Genomic DNA, 12,711 nt, shown 5'->3' with positions numbered 1-12,711 from the left:
GCTCAAGATATACAATGCCAACAGGCCAGATGGGGGCGCTATAATTAAGGTCAAGGAAAATTTGGTTTTGAAAGCCCACCATCCTCGCACCGTATGTCAGATTGACTTGAAACTCGACACACAGGGTCAGGTGAAGGAGTTCTACGGAAGCCTGAAAACAAAAGTCAGGGTCCCCCAGCTCGATTGAATTTTTTGAAAAACACCTTTTTGACATCTCCTCCTAAGGCGTAGGTCAGATTTGTACAAAATGTTCTGGGAATCATTATGGGATGAAATGTTGGTAAAGTTGTCAAAGACTTCTTGATATGTCATTGTGTTTTGATGATATTGACCAATGAACTTTAGAGGGGACGTGGCTCTGCATATAAATAGATTCTCAATTCAACTCAATTGTCCATTGTATCATCTCTGTATTTTGCTGCACTTTACTTTTTATTTGTTTTTGTGTATTTCGCATTGTTTCTGTTATTGTATTTTTTGTATTTTATCTTGTGAAGCACTTTGTGAGTCCTCTCTGTGAGAAGTGCTATATAAATAAATTTACTTACTTACTTACTTACTTTTTACTCGATTATACACCACTCAGCAACAGTTACTATACTTGATGTTTATCAGATAGTGCTGTCGCAAAATTTAAGGAAATGATTCAAGACGTTAGACGTTAAATTCAAAACTAAGTCCTTCAGTAACAGAGGTTTCCCGTACCAACTTTAACCTCTCCCAAATTGATCATTTTGTCGACAGCGCCGTAGGCTCGTTGCGAACAACACTCGACTCTGTAGCTCCTCTTAAAAAGAAGTTAACAAAGCAAAGAAAGTTCACTCCTTGGTATAACTCTCAAACCCGTAAGTTAAAACAAATATTGCTAAAATTTGAAAGGAATTGGCGATTAACCAAACTGGAAGAATCTTGTTTAATCTGGACAGACAGTCTCAAAACTTATAAGAGGGGCCTCCGCAATGCCAGAGCAAACTATTACTCAGCTCTAATAGAAGACAATAAGAACAACCCCAGGTTTCTTTTCAGCACTGTAGCCAGCTATTGAGCCTTGTATTCCTTTAGCCCTTAGCAGTAATGATTTTATGAGCTTTTTTAATGACAAAATTCTAACTTTTAGAGGCAAAATTCATGACCTCCTGTCCTCAGATAGTACCTATCTAACCTCAGACACAGCTGTAAAACCTAATATATATTTAGATTGAAAAAGAAAGAAGGAAGGAAGTGCTGCTTGGAAAAACAAGGCTCTGACTCGACAGGTGCTCTTCAGTAAAGCAGGTGAATTGATATGGAACAAAAACCAAGGAGGTCTTCCTATTTGTACAAAATGCAGACAACCAAGGAAAAAATGCGGAGGCACTCCGTCTTCAGGTAAAAATATATAAAGTAACTTTATTTGAGCAATGGCAACAAAACAGACCTACGCGTATTGACCAAAGTCTTCTTCATGAGCACATGAATGAGCACAAATTCAATCAGACACATTTATGAACCAACCTTTAACAGAACCTTCTTCAACATGAAAAACATTTTTAATATCCCCCGTCTGTGGCTTGAAAACCCACCTTTTTAAAAGAACCTACTTGTGTTGAATTTTATTGTTGTTTTTATGAATTGTATTGTAGCACTTTGAGATTATTTTATGTCAAGTGCGTTACAAATAAAATGTATTATTATTATTATTATTATTATTATTACTACGTGTTCACTGTATCTGACTCAATTAATCTGTAATATCTGTTTTATATTCCAGTGAAAACACATTTCTCCTTCAAACAGCTGATTTATTCAAGTTTATCACCAGAAGTTACATTTTACAAGATTACAGTCAACACATTATGAGAACCTTATAATTTACCTTCACACAGTACTCATTTTTACTGAAGAGAGCCTGAACACAAGTTAAATCAATGAAGCCTTCATGAGCTGTTCGCTGCACCCACCGGCTGCTCACAGGTAATGGGAACTAACTGCTAACTGCTAACAGCTGGTAACTACCAGTGCTAACAGCTCACAGCAAAGTGGTAACAGTTAACATCTAACAGCAAAGTGAGAACAACTAGCAATTAACCGCTAACAGCAAATCAATCAATCAATCAGTCTTTATTTCAGACTCAGTTTGGTCCATAAAAACACACAACTAAAAGAAACAGTAACAAAGTGCTAACAGTTAACAGCAAAGTGCTAACAACTAACCGTTTAGTGCTAACAGCTGGCAGCAAAGTGCTAACAGTTAACTGATAACAGCTAACAGCGAAGTGTTAACAGCTAACAGTTAGCCGATCACAGCTAACAGCAAAGTGCTAACAGCTAACAGTTAGCTGATAACAGCTAACAGCGAAGTGTTAACAGCTAACAGTTAACTGATCACAGCTAACAGCAAAGTGCTAACAACTAACAGTTAGCCGATCACAGCTAACAGGAAAGTGCTAACAGTTAACTGCTAACAGCTAACAGCAAAGTGTAAACAGCTAACAGCAAATCAATCAATCTTTATTTCAGACTCAGTTTGGTCCGTAAAAACACAAAACTGTTAAGTGCTAACAGCTGGCAGTAAAGTGCTTACAGTTAACTGCTAACAGCAAAGTGCTAACAGTTAGCTGATCACAGCTAACAGCAAAGTGTTAACAGCTAACAGTTAGCCGATCACAGCTAACAGCAAAGTGCTAACAGCTAACAGTTAGCTGATAACAGCTAACAGGAAAGTGCTAACAGTTAACTGCTAACAGCTAACAGCAAAGTGTAAACAGCTAACAGCAAATCAATCAATCTTTATTTCAGACTCAGTTTGGTCCGTAAAAACACACAACTACAAGAAACAGTAACAAAGTGCTAACAGTTAACAGCAAAGTGCTAACAACTAACAGTTAAGTGCTAACAGCTGGCAGCAAAGTGCTTACAGTTAACTGCTAACAGCAAAGTGTTAACAGTTAACTGATAACAGCTAACAGCAAAGTGTTAACAGCTAACAGTGAGCTGATCACAGCTAACAGCAAAGTGCTAACAGCTAACAGTTAGCTGATAACAGCTAACAGCAAAGTGTTAACAGCTAACAGTTAGCTGATCACAGCTAACAGCAAAGTGCTAACAGCTAACAGCTGATCACAGTTAACAGCAAAGTGCTAACAGCTAACAGTTAGCTGTTAACAGCTAACAGTTAACTCCTAAGAGCATAGTGCTAACAACTAACAGTTAACTGCTAACAGCTAACAGCAAAGTGTTTACAGCTAACAGCTAACTCCTAATGTCTAGCAGCTAGCAGCTAACTTAACAAGCTCTCCTCCTGCTGACTTCCTGTTCTTTCTCTCCACAAACACTCCTCTCAGTAGTGTCTTGGTAGCTGAGTCGTTCTGACATGATTTAAATGTATTTATTTTACATGATAACATGCTTGAAAATGTATTTATTTTTGACATGATAACGATATAGTGTGATGTCAGATAACTCCACCCACCTCCCCCAGAGAGCAGGTGAAGTGTAACGAGACAAAAAAGCCTCTCTGTAATTCAGTAGGCTTTGATATGAAGTTCTGTTGTGTAGTTGTGTCATATTTCAAAATAAAAACAGTAACAGTTTTAGTAAAAATAGTGTCAGATAACCACTTAGATTTTTGTCCTTCCTCATCTATGGCGCCTCCTGTGGGTGACGGTGCCCGAGCCTTCACCTGTCCTGTCTGTGACACAGTTTTAGATGGTTCTTAATAAACAACCAAAATGTGTCTCAGAGGATCAGACGTCATCCTGTCAGGATAAAAACAGAAGTTGTTCTGACAAACCACCAGGATGTGGATTTATTGTGAGTGTGTATAACAGCAGACAGGTGATCAGTGTGTATAACAACAACAGACATGTGATCGGTGTGTGTAACAACAGACATGTGATCAGTGTGTATAACAACAACAGACAGGTGATCAGTGTGTGTAACAACAGACATGTGATCAGTGTGTATAACAACTACAACAGACAGGTGATCAGTGTGTGTAACAACAGACAGGTGATCAGTGTGTGTAACAACAACAGACAGGTGATCAGTGTGTGTAACAACAGACAGGTGATCAGTGTGTGTAACAACAGGCAGGTGATCAGTGTGTGTGTGTGTGTGTGTGTGTGTAACAACAGGCAGGTGTTCAGTGTGTGTGTGTGTGTGTGTGTAACAACAGACAGGTGATCAGTGTGTGTAACAACAGACAGGTGATCAGTGTGTGTAACAACAGGCAGGTGATCAGTGTGTGTGTGTGTGTGTGTGTGTGTAACAACAGGCAGGTGATCAGTGTGTGTGTGTGTGTGTGTGTAACAACAGACAGGTGATCAGTGTGTGTAACAACAGACAGGTGATCAGTGTGTGTGTGTGTGTGTGTGTGTGTGTGTGTGTGTGTGTGTGTGTAACAACAGACATGTGATCAGTGTGTGTAACAACCGACATGTGATCAGTGTGTGTAACAACAGGCAGGTGATCAGTGTGTGTGTGTGTGTGTGTAACAACAGACATGTGATCAGTGTGTGTAACAACAGGCAGGTGATCAGTGTGTGTGTGTGTGTGTGTGTGTGTGTGTGTGTGTGTGTGTAACAACAGACATGTGATCAGTGTGTGTAACAACAGACATGTGATCAGTGTGTGTAACAACAGGCAGGTGATCAGTGTGTGTGTGTGTGTAACAACAGACATGTGATCAGTGTGTGTAACAACAGACATGTGATCAGTGTGTGTGTGTGTGTGTGTGTGTGTGTGTGTGTGTGTGTGTGTAACAACAGACAGGTGATCAGTGTGTGTGTGTGTGTGTGTGTGTGTGTGTGTGTGTGTGTGTAACAACAGACAGGTGATCAGTGTGTGTAACAACAGACATGTGATCAGTGTGTGTAACAACAGGCAGGTGATCAGTGTGTGTGTGTGTGTGTGTGTGTGTGTGCAACAACAGACATGTGATCTGTGTGTGTGTGTGTGTGTGTGTGTGTGTGTGTAACAACAGACAGTTGATCAGTGTGTGTATCAACAGACATGTGATCAGTGTGTGTAACAACAGACAGGTGATCAGTGTGTGTAACAACAGACATGTGATCAGTGTGTGTAACAACAGACAGGTGATCAGTGTGTGTAACAACAACAGACAGGTGATCAGTGTGTGTAACAACAGACATGTGATCAGTGTGTGTAACAACAGACAGGTGATCAGTGTGTGTAACAACAGACATGTGATCAGTGTGTGTAACAACAGGCAGGTGATCAGTGTGTGTGTGTGTGTGTAACAACAGACATGTGATCAGTGTGTGTAACAACAGACATGTGATCAGTGTGTGTAACAACAGACAGGTGATCATGTGTGTGTGTGTGTGTGTGTGTGTGTGTGTGTGTAACAACAGACATGTGATCAGTGTGTGTAACAACAGACATGTGATCAGTGTGTGTAACAACAGGCAGGTGATCAGTGTGTGTGTGTGTGTGTAACAACAGACATGTGATCAGTGTGTGTAACAACAGACATGTGATCAGTGTGTGTGTGTGTGTGTGTGTGTGTGTGTGTGTGTAACAACAGACAGGTGATCAGTGTGTGTGTGTGTGTGTGTGTGTGTGTGTGTGTGTAACAACAGACAGGTGATCAGTGTGTGTAACAACAGACATGTGATCAGTGTGTGTAACAACAGGCAGGTGATCAGTGTGTGTGTGTGTGTGTGTGTGTGTGTGTGTGTGTGTGTGTGTGTGCAACAACAGACATGTGATCTGTGTGTGTGTGTGTGTGTGTGTGTGTGTGTGTAACAACAGACAGGTGATCAGTGTGTGTAACAACAACAGACATGTGATCAGTGTGTGTAACAACAGACAGGTGATCAGTGTGTGTAACAACAGACATGTGATCAGTGTGTGTAACAACAGACAGGTGATCAGTGTGTGTAACAACAACAGACAGGTGATCAGTGTGTGTAACAACAGACATGTGATCAGTGTGTGTAACAACAGACAGGTGATCAGTGTGTGTAACAACAGACATGTGATCAGTGTGTGTAACAACAGGCAGGTGATCAGTGTGTGTGTGTGTGTGTAACAACAGACATGTGATCAGTGTGTGTAACAACAGACATGTGATCAGTGTGTGTGTGTGTGTGTGTGTGTGTAACAACAGACAGGTGATCAGTGTGTGTGTGTGTGTGTGTGTGTGTGTGTGTGTGTGTGTGTGTGTGTAACAACAGACAGGTGATCAGTGTGTGTAACAACAGACATGTGATCAGTGTGTGTAACAACAGGCAGGTGATCAGTGTGTGTGTGTGTGTGTGTAACAACAGACATGTGATCAGTGTGTGTAACAACAGACATGTGATCAGTGTGTGTGTGTGTGTGTGTGTGTGTGTGTGTGTAACAACAGACAGGTGATCAGTGTGTGTGTGTGTGTGTGTGTGTGTGTGTGTGTGTGTAACAACAGACAGGTGATCAGTTTGTGTAAAAAAAGACATGTGATCAGTGTGTGTAACAACAGGCAGGTGATCAGTGTGTGTGTGTGTGTGTGTGTGTGTGTGTGTGTGTGTGTGTGTGTGTGTGCAACAACAGACATGTGATCTGTGTGTGTGTGTGTGTGTGTGTGTGTGTGTGTGTGTGTAACAACAGACAGGTGATCAGTGTGTGTAACAACAACAGACATGTGATCAGTGTGTGTAACAACAGACATGTGATCAGTGTGTGTAACAACAGACAGGTGATCAGTGTGTGTAACAACAACAGACATGTGATCAGTGTGTGTAACAACAACAGACATGTGATCAGTGTGTGTAACAACAGACATGTGATCAGTGTGTGTAACAACAGACAGGTGATCAGTGTGTGTAACAACAACAGACATGTGATCAGTGTGTGTAACAACAGACAGGTGATCAGTGTGTGTAACAACAGACATGTGATCAGTGTGTGTGTGTGTGTGTGTGTGTGTGTGTGTGTGTGTGTAACAACAGACATGTGATCAGTGTGTGTAACAACAGACAGGTGATCAGTGTGTGTGTGTGTGTGTAACAACAGACATGTGATCAGTGTGTGTGTGTGTAACAACAGACAGGTGATCAGTGTGTGTAACAACAACAGACATGTGATCAGTGTGTGTAACAACAGACAGGTGATCAGTGTGTGTGTGTGTAACAACAGACAGGTGATCAGTGTGTGTGTAACAACAGACAGGTGATCAGTGTGTGTAACAACAACAGACATGTGATCAGTGTGTGTAACAACAGACAGGTGATCAGTGTGTGTGTGTGTGTGTGTGTAACAACAGACAGGTGATCAGTGTGTGTGTGTGTGTAACAACAGACAGGTGATCAGTGTGTGTGTGTGTGTGTGTGTGTGTGTATGTGTGTGTGTAACAACAGAAAGGTGATCAGTGTGTGTGTGTGTGTGTGTGTGTGTGTAACAACAGACAGGTGATCAGTGTGTGTGTGTGTGTGTGTGTGTAACAACAGACAGGTGATCAGTGTGTGTGTGTGTGTGTGTGTGTAACAACAGACAGGTGATCAGTGTGTGTGTGTGTGTGTGTGTGTGTAACAACAGACAGGTGATCAGTGTGTGCGATGTAATCATCTGAGGGGCGTTTAATCATCTACAGAGTTATTCATCTTTACGTTTAATTAATGGCAGGAAAGGGTGTTTCCTCAGGTGTTATACAGGTGTAACCTGATCAGAGAAATGAGACAGCTCTGATCGATCAACTGATGATCAGGATCATAGATTATCTATCTGTGATCAGGAGCTGATGATTCAGTGAAGTGATTGAACTTCATGATTTCAGTTTAGAGCCAAATTAAATCAGAGTCTGAATCTGGATCATTTAATTCTTATTAATTACACGTCTCTGTGTCTCTGCGATCATGGACATGCTCAGTGTTTTTTATGATCAGTATTTTATTATTTTTGGGGATTTACAGGGAGATGGGGATATGGATACAAGCAATACACAATTATATTCACAATGACATGTGAACAGACTTCATACAATCAGTTCCCCCTTCCCCATCCCTACCATCCATCTACATGCTACAAGTCTTTTTGCGGCTTTGAGGCCATTGGGCGGTGCTAGTGGAAGCATGGAGCTGATGAAATTAATTCGTGGAAAAATATTCATTTTGACAACTGAAATGCGTGAGTATAGTGAAAAGGGAGATCTATTCCACCTTTGAAGATCAGTCTCTACAACCAAAAGTACTTTATTTTGATTTATTGATACAGTACTGGCAATAGAAGGGTGAATGGAAATGCCCAGATATTTAAAGTGCTGGACCACTGGGATATTCAGTGGTAAAGATTGTGTAAGGGAAGCACTCAGTCGGAACAGTGCAGATTTCCCCCAGTTAATTTTATAGCCAGCTAAAGCAGTTGAAAATATTTGAGAGGTGGGGGAGAGACTGTGCAACATTGTGAATAAAGAGGAGAATGTCATCCGCATATAAAGATATGTAATGTGTAGAATTGTGTATCATAATCGGGTTGTGATTGACTGATTGTCGAACAGCTTGGGCTACCGGCTCAAGAGACAATGCAAGTAACAAAGGGGAGAGAGGACAGCCCTGGTGTGAGTGACAGGAGACTAAGAATTGTTTAGAGCAAATGCTCCCCGTTATGACCATTGCTGTTGGGTTGTAATATAACAGTTGAATCATCCCTATGAAATTATTACCAAAGCCCATGTGATGCAAAACAGCCCATAAAAAGTGCCACTCTAAGCGGTCAAATGCCTTCTCTGCATCTAGTGAAAGGATGGTATTTGAGGAGTCTGTGGTAGAAGTATCGATGATGTGGAGAAGGCGACGAACGTTTATTTATTTTACATTTAACTTTAAAGCCTGTTTGATCAACATGCACTAGGGAAGTCATACAGGGCTCTAGTTGAGAAGCTATAACTTTGGCATTTAATTTGATGTCTGTATTCAGCAGTGATAAAGGGCCATAATTCTGACATTCGGTTGGATCCTTCCCTTTTTTTAGGAGAAGAGAGATAATAGCTATGTTAGTGTTGTTTGAGAATGAGCCATTTTCAATTGCAGAATGAATCATCCCGAGAAGAAGAGGGCCAACCTGGGGCCAGGAAGCCAAATAGAGCTCTGGAGGTATCCCATCTAAACCAGGAGACTTGCCTTTATTCAAACTGTTGAGAGCTTTATAGAGCTCATCCAATGTTACCGGCATTATTGAATTTCCCCTTGGGGTTGAATAAAGTCATTCTTATTCTTATTCTAATATCTAGTGTCTGACTGTCACCCTGTGAGAGCTGAGGAAGATGTAGAGGAAATTCAAAATCTACCACACAGTTGTTCACTCTAACTGCTTTCAGATGTATAAAGAGCAGAATAAAATATACAAAAATGTTTATTGATCTCTGATGATCAGTGCACAACTCTCCTGTGGGAGATTTAACTGCTGTGATGTTAGCAAGTTGCTCATTGGTTTTAAGTTTCGATGCTAGTAAATGACTTGGCTGTGCACTATGGAGGTAATGATTCTGCCTGGTTCTATGGATGAGGAAGTCTGCTCTGTATTTAAGTAGATGGTTGAGGTCCTTAATTAATAACTCTCTCTGAAGGACTAGATCGGGTGTAAGAAGTACTGCCATACTGCTCTCTACTACTGTGATTTTGTTCTCTAAATCATGGATGCGATTCAGTCTGGTTCTATGTAGGTTAGAAGTGAAACTAAGTGATTTATTCCTAATGAAGCCTTTCACAGCATCCCACAGTATACTTGGATCAGACACAGATGGCTTGTTAATGGATATGAATTCTTCTAGTTGTTCACTCATCTCCTTTAAAAATGATTCATTCTGCAACAGGGTTGAATTGAAATGCCAACGTACAGCCCGTGTAGGACCTGAAGATATTGCAACCTTGCCAGTGACTGCCCTGTGATCAGAAAGAGACATGGGATATATTTCAGAATTAGATGTTTTGTCAAACAAGTGTTTAAATACGAAAATACAATTTATGCGAGAGAATGATTTGTGACGAGAAGAGAAACAAGTGTATTCTTTCAAGGAGGGGTTTGTAGTTCTCCAAACATCTACAACATCACAGTCCCTAATGCAGAAGAAGCAGGTGCTGGTCTCCCCTCTGTGGCCCCGGTTCTGTCCAAAGTATGCATCCAAACTGCATTAAAATCACCCCCGATTAGAAGAGCAAACTCAGACAATTCCATAGTTACATCTATTAAGTATTCATAACAATCTTGATTAAATGAATTAGGTGCTTATATTGAAACAAATGCAATTTTGTTATTGTTGATAGCAGTTTTAGTATAACAAAGCCTACCCTCAGAATCCCTCCCAGATCCCAGGTAAAGGATTTGTAAATTATGCTTGGCTAAAATCACTACTCCTCTGTTCTTCTTGGTATTTAAGGATGAAGCCGTAAGATTTGTTCTGTAGTCTGGAAACATCTTTCTACCACTAGATGGGATTCTTGTAAAAAAAAAAAAAAAAACATCTATTTTTATTGATTCTTCCTATATAGAAAGTCCAGAGTGCTTTTTATGAGGAATATTTAGGCCTCGCCCATTCCAAGACAAAATGTAATACTCGTTAGAGCTATCATAGGAGATAAGGCAGAAAAAGTGAATATAGCTGTTTAATACTGAATAGATAGACCCAACCATAAGGTCCTGTCCCACCCTCCCCTCCATCCCACCTGTTATCCCCACCCCCCATCCTAATCTGTATCACCCCTCACCTGGCAAAATGAGCAGACAATGAGAGAGATGCCAGATTCACACTCCCATGAAAGCATCAGTTATCTGGGTAAAGAGAACATAGCATAACACAGTCGACCCTTCCATACCCATAGTATAGCAGTAAACAAATAAGACTCAGATGAAGTTAAAACAATCAGACAAACTAATAACTCATTTAACTTCCCGAGTGTACACGGACACGCTCAGTGTTAAATGAACCGTCTGTCAGGTGACCTGACGTCAGACCGCCGGGAGGTGGCGTCAGAGTTCAGAGTAACTGAGAAACAGAGAGACCCCAGAAATCACTCCAGGTAAGTTCGACCTGACGAGTCTGTGTTTGGAGTCTGTTAATTCAACTAATTAATGAACATATTTAACTAGCTCATTCTGTTTGTTTTATTAATTATTCAACTTTAAAGTTTCGCTGATTTAAAACTGCGAAGCATTTTTGTAATCCAGGAGATTTATTCATATTTATAGACTTCAGATTTTATTCCTGATGATTTTTTAATGACATTTTCTGCTGTCATGTAAAATAACTCGTGACGTCAAAGAGGAGTTATTTTCATATTAATTTTATTAAAGTGTCAAAGAGCAGGATTTTAAACGGTGCAGACACACAGACAGGCTGAGCTCATCTCTGACACACAATCAAACTCAATCTATTAAAGTCGTTATTTATTCAGTTAACGGCAGGTGACCAGCACGCGCACACACGCGCGAACATATAGACAGTGCACAGAGACAGAGAGGAAAAGTTACAAGAGTTTTATTTTCTAATGACACATGTGAGACAGACAGACAGAGGGACAGACAGACAGAGGGACGGTATCCTAGCAGAGAGTTTGAGAGTGTGAGCGCAGGGACGAGCAGGAGGGAGGAGGGGTTATCCAGCCTGAGCCTGAGCAGCCGTCACTGCCCCGCACTCTGTGTTCACCTCCGCTCGGTGCTGGACGGAAATAACTTTAAATACTTTTTGGTTTTTTGAGGTTCCTCCGGAGGACAGTTCCCCGGGACTCTGTGTCCTCTCTGACCACCACCCCGACTCTTCTCTCGCACTTTGTGCCCGGAGCGCGGACAGAGGAGTTACCAAAGTCCCGGAGCCGCTCCAGAGATGGTGACTTTACGCACGGGATCTGAGGCAGTTTGAAGTGACTCCTCTGGTTTGGTCTCTAACTCTTCATCCTCATCTTCATCATCAACATCGCCCTCAACACTCTCCAAGTTTGCCTCGGACACGCGGCGGATGCCGAAGAAGTGAGTCCAGGTAAGAGACGTGCAGCTGCATCAGTGTGTGGTCAGCACCGGGACCGTGAGCCGGCGCGTCCTCCGGGCTGCTTGTTTTTATAAAGTCGCTGTTATCAGTGGTGCGCAACGAGCCGCGATGACAGCAGCAGAGTCAGCCTCCATCAGAGTGTGTGAACCTGCAGCCTCACCGTGATTAGACCCGGCCGACCCCACATGACCCGCCGCCACTCACCGTTATCTTTTTAAAAAGAAAAGCTCTGCAGACTCTTCATGAATTAATATACCTGCTGTTTATAGATTTTATTGTCCACTTAAAATTAGATCAATTCTAAAATAACGCATTAAAGCAATTTAATAATAAAACAATAACCAGTTATGATGATAATTACTGTTAATTATTGATCTGTTCTATTGCACGTCTGTCCGTCCTGGAAGAGGGATCCCTCCTCAGTTGCTCTTCCTGAGGTTTCTACCGTTTTTTCCCCGTTAAAGGGTTTTTTGGGGAGTTTTTCCTGATCAGCTGTGAGGGTCATAAGGACAGAGGGATGTCGTATGCTGTAAAGCCCTGTGAGGCAAATTGTGATTTGTGATATTGGGCTTTATAAATAAAATTGATTGATAATAACAATAACAAGAATAATGATAATAATAATAATAATAATAATAATAATAATTATAATAGTATCAGCTGTTGCTGTGCTGAGGCCTCTCTCTGTGACACACAGAGAACTTGTTAAAATATCCTTTATTTCCCCCTCATAATAACAGTAACAATAATCA

At 41.1% G+C, this 12,711-nt stretch overlaps 1 protein-coding gene across 2 annotated transcripts in view; it reads left to right on the top strand.

The window, feature by feature from the left end:
* Positions 1-11,697: 11,697 nt before the first annotated feature.
* Positions 11,698-12,711, top strand: part of LOC125887434 (transcription factor SOX-6-like) — a 142,671-nt gene continuing 141,657 nt past the window's right edge. For both annotated transcript variants that reach the window (XM_049574232.1, XM_049574229.1), the window contains exon 1: positions 11,698-11,950. The gene's annotated coding sequence lies outside the window, so the exon portion shown is untranslated. The remainder of the gene's footprint in view (positions 11,951-12,711) is intronic.

The sequence above is a fragment of the Epinephelus fuscoguttatus genome, linkage group LG4 (assembly GCF_011397635.1).
Source record: "Epinephelus fuscoguttatus linkage group LG4, E.fuscoguttatus.final_Chr_v1".
Lineage (NCBI taxonomy): Eukaryota > Metazoa > Chordata > Actinopteri > Perciformes > Serranidae > Epinephelus > Epinephelus fuscoguttatus.
This window is presented reverse-complemented; position numbering and strand designations above follow the sequence as displayed.